This window comes from Macaca thibetana, chromosome 11, assembly GCF_024542745.1.
Source record: "Macaca thibetana thibetana isolate TM-01 chromosome 11, ASM2454274v1, whole genome shotgun sequence".
NCBI classification, from domain to species: domain Eukaryota; kingdom Metazoa; phylum Chordata; class Mammalia; order Primates; family Cercopithecidae; genus Macaca; species Macaca thibetana.
The window spans coordinates 64,164,680-64,171,845 of NC_065588.1; the positions used below are offsets into that span (position 1 = coordinate 64,164,680).

General features: G+C 39.6%; 1 long non-coding RNA gene across 2 annotated transcripts in view; it reads left to right on the forward strand.

The window, feature by feature from the left end:
* LOC126930990 (uncharacterized) overlaps positions 1-4,710 on the forward strand; it is a 29,107-nt gene extending 24,397 nt beyond the window's left edge. The window contains exons 4-5 of one of the 2 annotated variants that reach the window (XR_007717754.1): positions 302-428; positions 2,055-4,710. This is a non-coding gene — a long non-coding RNA (uncharacterized LOC126930990). The remainder of the gene's footprint in view (positions 1-301; positions 429-2,054) is intronic. The other variant, XR_007717755.1, reaches the window with a different exon arrangement.
* Positions 4,711-7,166: the final 2,456 nt, after the last annotated feature.

Here is a 7,166-nt window from a genome sequence, read left to right on the forward strand (position 1 = left end):
AATGGTTACATTTAATGGCTAGTCATTATATCTTTCTTTGGAGGTAGCTTGTCTTATTCCAACCTAGTCATGAACTGGCCATATCACTGGAAAAGTTAGTTTAATCATCTATGAAATGGAAATAACTGGTTCATATGGCTGTTGTAATCTTATAAAACATTTGGAGTACTTCCAAGCTACCATTTTAGATTATTCACTTGAATAAGCCAGGTGTTTTCACATCTGTAAGCTTTAGCTCATTCCCTGCCTTTTGCTTGATATGTTCATCTCCCCTTGTGATAATTTTCTATTTCTTATCCAGAGATAGCTTTCCTCTGACTGGTACCTCAAACCACCACCCGCCCAAGCCAGTCATCTGGGCCATTTCTCCTGCTTGCATGGGCTCACAGTTCTCTATGCATTCTTCTACCATAGAACTTACCACAAAGGTTAGAGTTATTTATTTATATATTTATTTATTTATTTATTTATTTATTTATTTTTGGTCTCCTGAACAAGACTTAGAACTTTTGGACCTTGCTGATCTTGTCTTATACGAATTTATATCCACAGAACCTAGTCTGTTGTAGCTTGAGGCACACAATGAATTAGATGGATTTAATTGAATTTAACTAAATTAAAAGCATGATACCCTCAGGGAACTCATTGCACAATCTAAGCCTCTTGCTTAATTAAAGTAGCCTATGAATGCAGTCACAGAGAGCTACAGCCAGCAGCCAGCGTATAGAAAACCTTCACCCTACATGGCTATTTAGGGTGCCCAAACTTAAGCCTAGACCAGTCATGCCAGACATAACACCTTTCTTATCTGTCTCTCATCTCTGCTGTGCTCTTCCTGAGCAATGTGGGGCCCATGCCTTTCTGAGGAACAGAGGAAGGAGGAAGGTGGGGTGGAGAGGAAGAAATACTCCTACAACTTTGCAAAACCTTCCTTCACCCCTCAATGAGGGACAGAAGATAGAGAGAGTGGCTGTATGTGCTGTATTAACAGGCATGCTCAGGCTGGTTTGAGTCTTTTCTAACCACCTGACTTTGTGTAGAAGGTCCAAACACCATTAGGCAAACCCCAATAATGTTACAAGCACAGTGAACTATCCCAGAGCAAGTTTTCTAAGAGGATCCACGGTTTTTACCATGCCTTTGAATGGAAGCAGAATTTGAACTCTCTGATACTAATTCTTGTGGAGCCTTCAAGAATTGAAGTACCCATAAAGTGTGAGGGATCATACATTTTAAACTAAAATAATTTGATTAAGGGTTTGGGTCTCTGAGAGAAAAGTTGAAGAGGACTATTCATTCTATAATCTCGAGGCAAATGGACACAGCAGGAGGTAATCTGACATGTAAAAATGGAAACCTTTACAGCCAAGCAGATCTGGATCTAAATCCTGACTCATTTACTCTTTAGTTCTGTGCTCATTAAAGTTAATAATGATGACAATGATGATAATCGCTAACACGTTACATGTGCTTACTACATTCCAGGCTGTTGCAAGTGCCTTGCATGTATCAACTTATTGAAGATACCACCGTCATATTTTATAGCAAAGGAATCTGAGGCACAGAAAAGTTTTGCAATGGATACAAGTTACTAAAGAGCTGAGCCAGAATTCAAACCCAGGCAGCTGGGCTGCAGATGTCCATGCTAATAGCCACTCTGCTTCCCTGCCTCCCACGTGCCTCTGGAGCACAGCGTCTGGCTTTCAGAATCTGAGTTTCCTTCCCCGTAAAGTGCATATGATGACGCCAACCTTGGTGAGGTCTGAAGGAGATAGTGTACCTTGAACCCTAGACACCAGAGGGGCACCCACACTAGAGTAGGTGCCTCTAATTTCAACATGTACACTCACAATGTCCTCTCAGATTTCTAAGTAAACTCTAATAAAATTCTGAGATATCTAGAGTCCCCAAGAACAGCAAATGTGTGGGTGGACTGAACAAATTGGAGGCTTTAAAATTTACTGTTTAGAATCTTCCATTGATCCAGAAGGCAGTCATAGTCTGTGATGCCCGCTATCTCAATATTTCTAAATTAACTATGGCTTTTGTTACAGGCTAGAAGCTCAGCAACTGCTAACAACCAGCTGGAGGGGTACATCAAAAGCTATGAGAGCCCAGAAGGAGAACAATTATTTAGAACTGGAGGGGCCAGTTGGGAAAGTCTTTGAAGGGTCTTCAGAAAATGGCCCAAAAGAAAAGAGGAAAAGTCATTCTACTGAGAGGTGTTTGTGTAACCAAAGCAACCGAGGTCTAAGAACTCACACAAGATTTGAAAAGGGTGAAGGATGCCTGGAAAGCTGGACTAGGAAAAGGTTGTGAAGGGCCCTGAATGTTACTTGTCACATGTTGCCTACAGCATGCAGAATCAAAACATGATAAATCATATCTTGAATCATGACATATGAAGCATGACACATGAATCATGACGTGTGACACGTTGAATGTCACATGTCACATGCCAGAGGCAGCCATCAAGAGTATTTGAAAGGGAAGTGTATAATCATGCCTGTTCTTTAGTAAGACAATTCGTATAGTGTTCAGTGTGGATTAAAATGGAGAACACAGGTATCAGTTTGACATCGACAGCACAGGAAACCATTTGGGTTTCTTGTACACCAAAATATTAAAACATACGTGCAAACACACCAACACATTAAAATCTTGAGAGAGAAGGGCCAAAAGTTCTTTGTCACTGGACTAAAAGTGGAAATAAATGTTTACAACCTCTAAGGTGGATTAAGCTAAGAATTTGGAGTTGTTGGCAAAACTGCCACATAAAATTTCAGATATGCAAAGAAATGCAATTGTAGACTTATGCACATACTTCCACCAGAGAAGGGAATCTGGGCAGAGTGGGTGAAGCAAAAAACATGTTCAAAGGTTAAGAAATGCCTTGCTCTTACCAAGAAGAGCTAACAGCATTTTCTTTGAATCAGCTCTCATATTCCCTTAAAAAGAAATTGATAGTGTTGTAGAAAACTCACCTATTGAAGAGAAAACAAAATCAGCAACCCAGTATGAGTTAACTGGTATTATGTTAAAGGGACAAGTAACTGTACTTTTGACATACACCCTCTAAAAGGTAGGGTGGCAGTGTTTCAAAGAATCAAGTCTGAGTAATAGAAAAGCATATACCACTTCCCCATATACACGTTTGAGCATGGGGGACCGGGAGGCTGGGTAATTGAATGCAGTTGTGCACATTGGCCATTCTCCCATCATGTGCCATTTCTTCGATGTCTCTACCAAAATTCTCCTTCTAAGTGACACATCCCTTTATTGATCATCTTTCCCCATGCTGATCATCCTCAGGAATCATGTGAGTTATTAGTCTAAGTATTTGTTTTTCTCAAATATGGTCTTTTAACTACTCCTTAAATATATTATGTATACATAGTTTGTTTTCCCAATGTAACTACAAGCATTTAAAAAATGGGAATATTTGTCTATATTTCTGTAATTTTTCATCATGCCTTGTGTGGTATATAAAAATCAACAGCAATAAAACAACAGTAATAATAGCAAGACATTTTGAATGCTAACTGTATGTTCAGCACTATTTCAATAGCTTTACAGGTATTTACTGATTTAATTATTACAACAACTGCATGAAGTAGATACTATTGTTGTCATCAGTTTGTACTTGAGGAAACTGAGTCATGGGAAGTTTAATTATCTTTTCCATAGTCACAAAGCCATTAAGTGTATGATCTCAGACAGTCTGACACCTGAGCTGTGCTTCAATGTACCTGTTAAGATATTCTTTTTCTTGAATTCAAATTCTGAAAGGAAAACAGAGTTGAAAATCCAAGGCCCTAGCTAATCAAGTAAAGTTTTGCTTTAAAAACATCAAGAAGCAATCTTCCTAAGGTCTCTGCATGATTTCGTGGCCCATCACAGAACAGGGTCATCTTTGACTTCTACACCAAGGAAAATGTGGCTTATGGATTCTTGGATAGAACCTACTGCATGGCCTCTATCTTCATACGCCCTTGCTGGGATTTGAAGATAATATGAATAAAGTAGATTTAGTGGAAGTGAGGAGAAGGAACATCCTGAACAAAAAACACTTGTTCCACTTGGCCAGCTACCTATATTCTCATCAAGGGAGAGTTGGCCACAGTTAATACCACATCAAAGTGCAAACTCTGTACCAGCTTGCACCTTTACTTATTCCTACCTTTAACACACACATCGCATAACACGTATAATTCTTATTCTGGGTATAGTTGGTGGTAGGAAGGTTTTCATACATTTGAGATTCTATTTGGTGAGTATATAGTAACAACACAAGAAATGTGCCATCAGACTACTGTTCAGCAGTTTGCAAAGATGGCTACAACAATTCTTGTGATTCTTATGCACATGTTTTTGCTATGGAACTTTGTCACCCTTTCCCATCAAGATACACAGTCTATTTCTTTTTCCATTTAATTTGGCCCTGTGACTTGCCTAAAACCAACAGAAGGCTGCAGAAGGGACATCATATGACTTCAGAGTCTCAGCAGCAAAAGGCCTTTCAGCTTCTGCTTTCAGGCTGTCATTGCTGTGAGATAGGAAGCCTGGGCTAGCCTCTATGAGAATGAGAGACCACACCTGGTCAACAAGGAGAGCCAACCTGCAGCCATGTGAGTGAGACCATCCAGCCTCAGTTAAGCTGCCAGATGACTGCAGCCAGATAAGTGGCTACAGGCAAGACCAGTAAAAGAACAAACTGCCTGAGCCCAGCCCAAATTGCTAAGGCATAGCAATTTAGGACAAGATAAATTCTTGTGTTTTAAATCAGGATTTGTTATGGAGAAATTGATAACTGATAAAGCTCCAAATCCTAACTGAGACGAGAAATTCAACATCTTTTATATTACCATGATACAAACATTATTTTCTTAGTAGTCATCATTAAAGCTTTGTATGTTTAACTGCCCTTCCACTACTGCAACAGCTACAGTGCTGGTGCATTCACATGCATGCATACACATAAAGACACATTCTCCAGTTTCCCAACTAGTTACTCATATACTCTTACGGGCTTTCATTTCTCAATATTGCTACACTTCCAGCTCAGTCCATTTAACTAGCTTCATTCCCATATCTAACTCTTCCTGTCTATGAAGAGTAGCTTACGGTTACTTACTATGTGCCAGGAACTATTTCTGACTATCACTTTATCAGGCAGATTGTTCTCTATCAATAACTACTGAACAGGTGACTTCATCTAGTCAACCATGACATTAGAATCAATTGCAAGATAGAGATAGGAATCAAAGAGAAGAGATAAATATGTTACCCTTATTACTTATTTTTAAAACATTTGTATTGGAAAATATGATTGAGACACCTACTAACCCACACAAACACAGGAACATTTGGGCAGCCACAGGCCTCCTCCAGTGCCGATTGGTGTGTGAAAAACTCACAGCATGGAGGATTAAAAAATGTATATTCTCTGAAGGCAGATATGCCCTTCCAGATACAAGAAAACGAATGAACCATTAATACTGAGTTCTTTCTCCCAAGCTGACCAATCAGTTATGACAATTCTTCTCCCCTAGGAAGAGTCACTCTTGAGAAGTCACAATTGTAACATTGATGGAGGTTTCCTATACAAACATAAAGACTGGGGAATATGTGTTTCCCCTATAACAAATGGTGACTTTCCATTATGTCTCCAGCCTCAACATCTTTCCTGAGCCTCAGAATTATATGTACACCTGTCTATTCAGTCTTTGCTTGGAAGCCTAACGGGTATTTCAAACTCAACATGTCAAAGAGGATACTCCTCATTTTTTTTAAACTATCTCTTCACTCCTGTTTTGTTTGCTAGGGTTGCCATAACAAAATAAGTCTGGGAAACTTAAACAGCAGAATTTTGTCCTCTCACAGTTCTAGAGGCTGGAAGTCCAAGATCAAGCAGTAGTTTCTCCTGGTATCTCTCTCCTTGGATACCTTCTCACTATGTCCTCACATGGCCTTTTCTTTGCACACACACATCTCTGGTGTCTATCCCTTCTTATAAGGAATCAGTCATATTGAATTACAAACCCACTCTTATGATATCATTTAACCTTAATTACCTCCTTAAAGGCCCTCTCTCAAAATATAGTCACATTAGAGGTTAGAGCTTCAGTACAGGAATTTTAGGGGTAGGGCACAATTCAGTTCCTAACCACCCCTCTCACAATCTTTCCTATTTTAGGAAATGGCACCACCACTGATTAATTTCTTAGGCTGAATTTTAGGAATCATCTAAGATTCCTCTTCCCCTCATACCCCACATCCAGTGCATTAGGAAGTTATGTGTGTTTTACCAATTCCATATCCCACCACCTCCACTATGGACTCCAGGTTTTGCTGTCTTGTTCTGCCTGCTCTACTGTAATAGTCTCCTAAATGGTTATACTGGTTCCTTTCCTATCCTGCTACAGTCTATTTCTCATACATCCATCAGAGTCAGTCAGCTACTGTTGAAAGTAAATCAGACACCATTGCTTCCCTAGTTTGCATTCTCTAGTGACTTCTCATTACACTTAGAATAAAACTCAACTCCAGTTTACAACCCACCTTCATCTACCCTTGACCACCTCACCTTCCTTACTACATATCACTCTTCCCCATCATTCACTCAACTCCAGTCACTTTGGCTGCCTTGACTTTCTTCAAGCATCCAAAGCTGTTTTTGGTGTCACAACCATTGCATGTGTTCATCCTTGTCCGTCTACCTGGAACTCTCTGGATGTGTCTTCCCACTTTTCATTTCACTGATACCTCTGCTCAAATGTAACTTTCTTAATAGAGCTTTCCTAACTCTATTTTAAACACACCTCATGACTTTCAACTCTTTTACCCTCCTTTATTTACTTTCAAAACATTTACAACTGCTTGAAATTGCATTGTATTTTTTTTAAATTTATTTATTATTATTATACTTTAAGTTGTAGGGTACATGTGCATAACGTGCAGGTTTGTTACATATGTATACTTGTGCCATGTTGGTGTGCTGCACCCATCAACTCGTCATTTACATCAGGTATAACTCCCAATGCAATCCCTCCCCCCTCCCCCCTCCCCATGATAGGCCCCGGTGTGTGATGTTCCCCTTCCTGAGTCCGAGTGATCTCATTGTTCAGTTCCCACCTATGAGTGAGAACATGCGGTGTTTGGTTTTC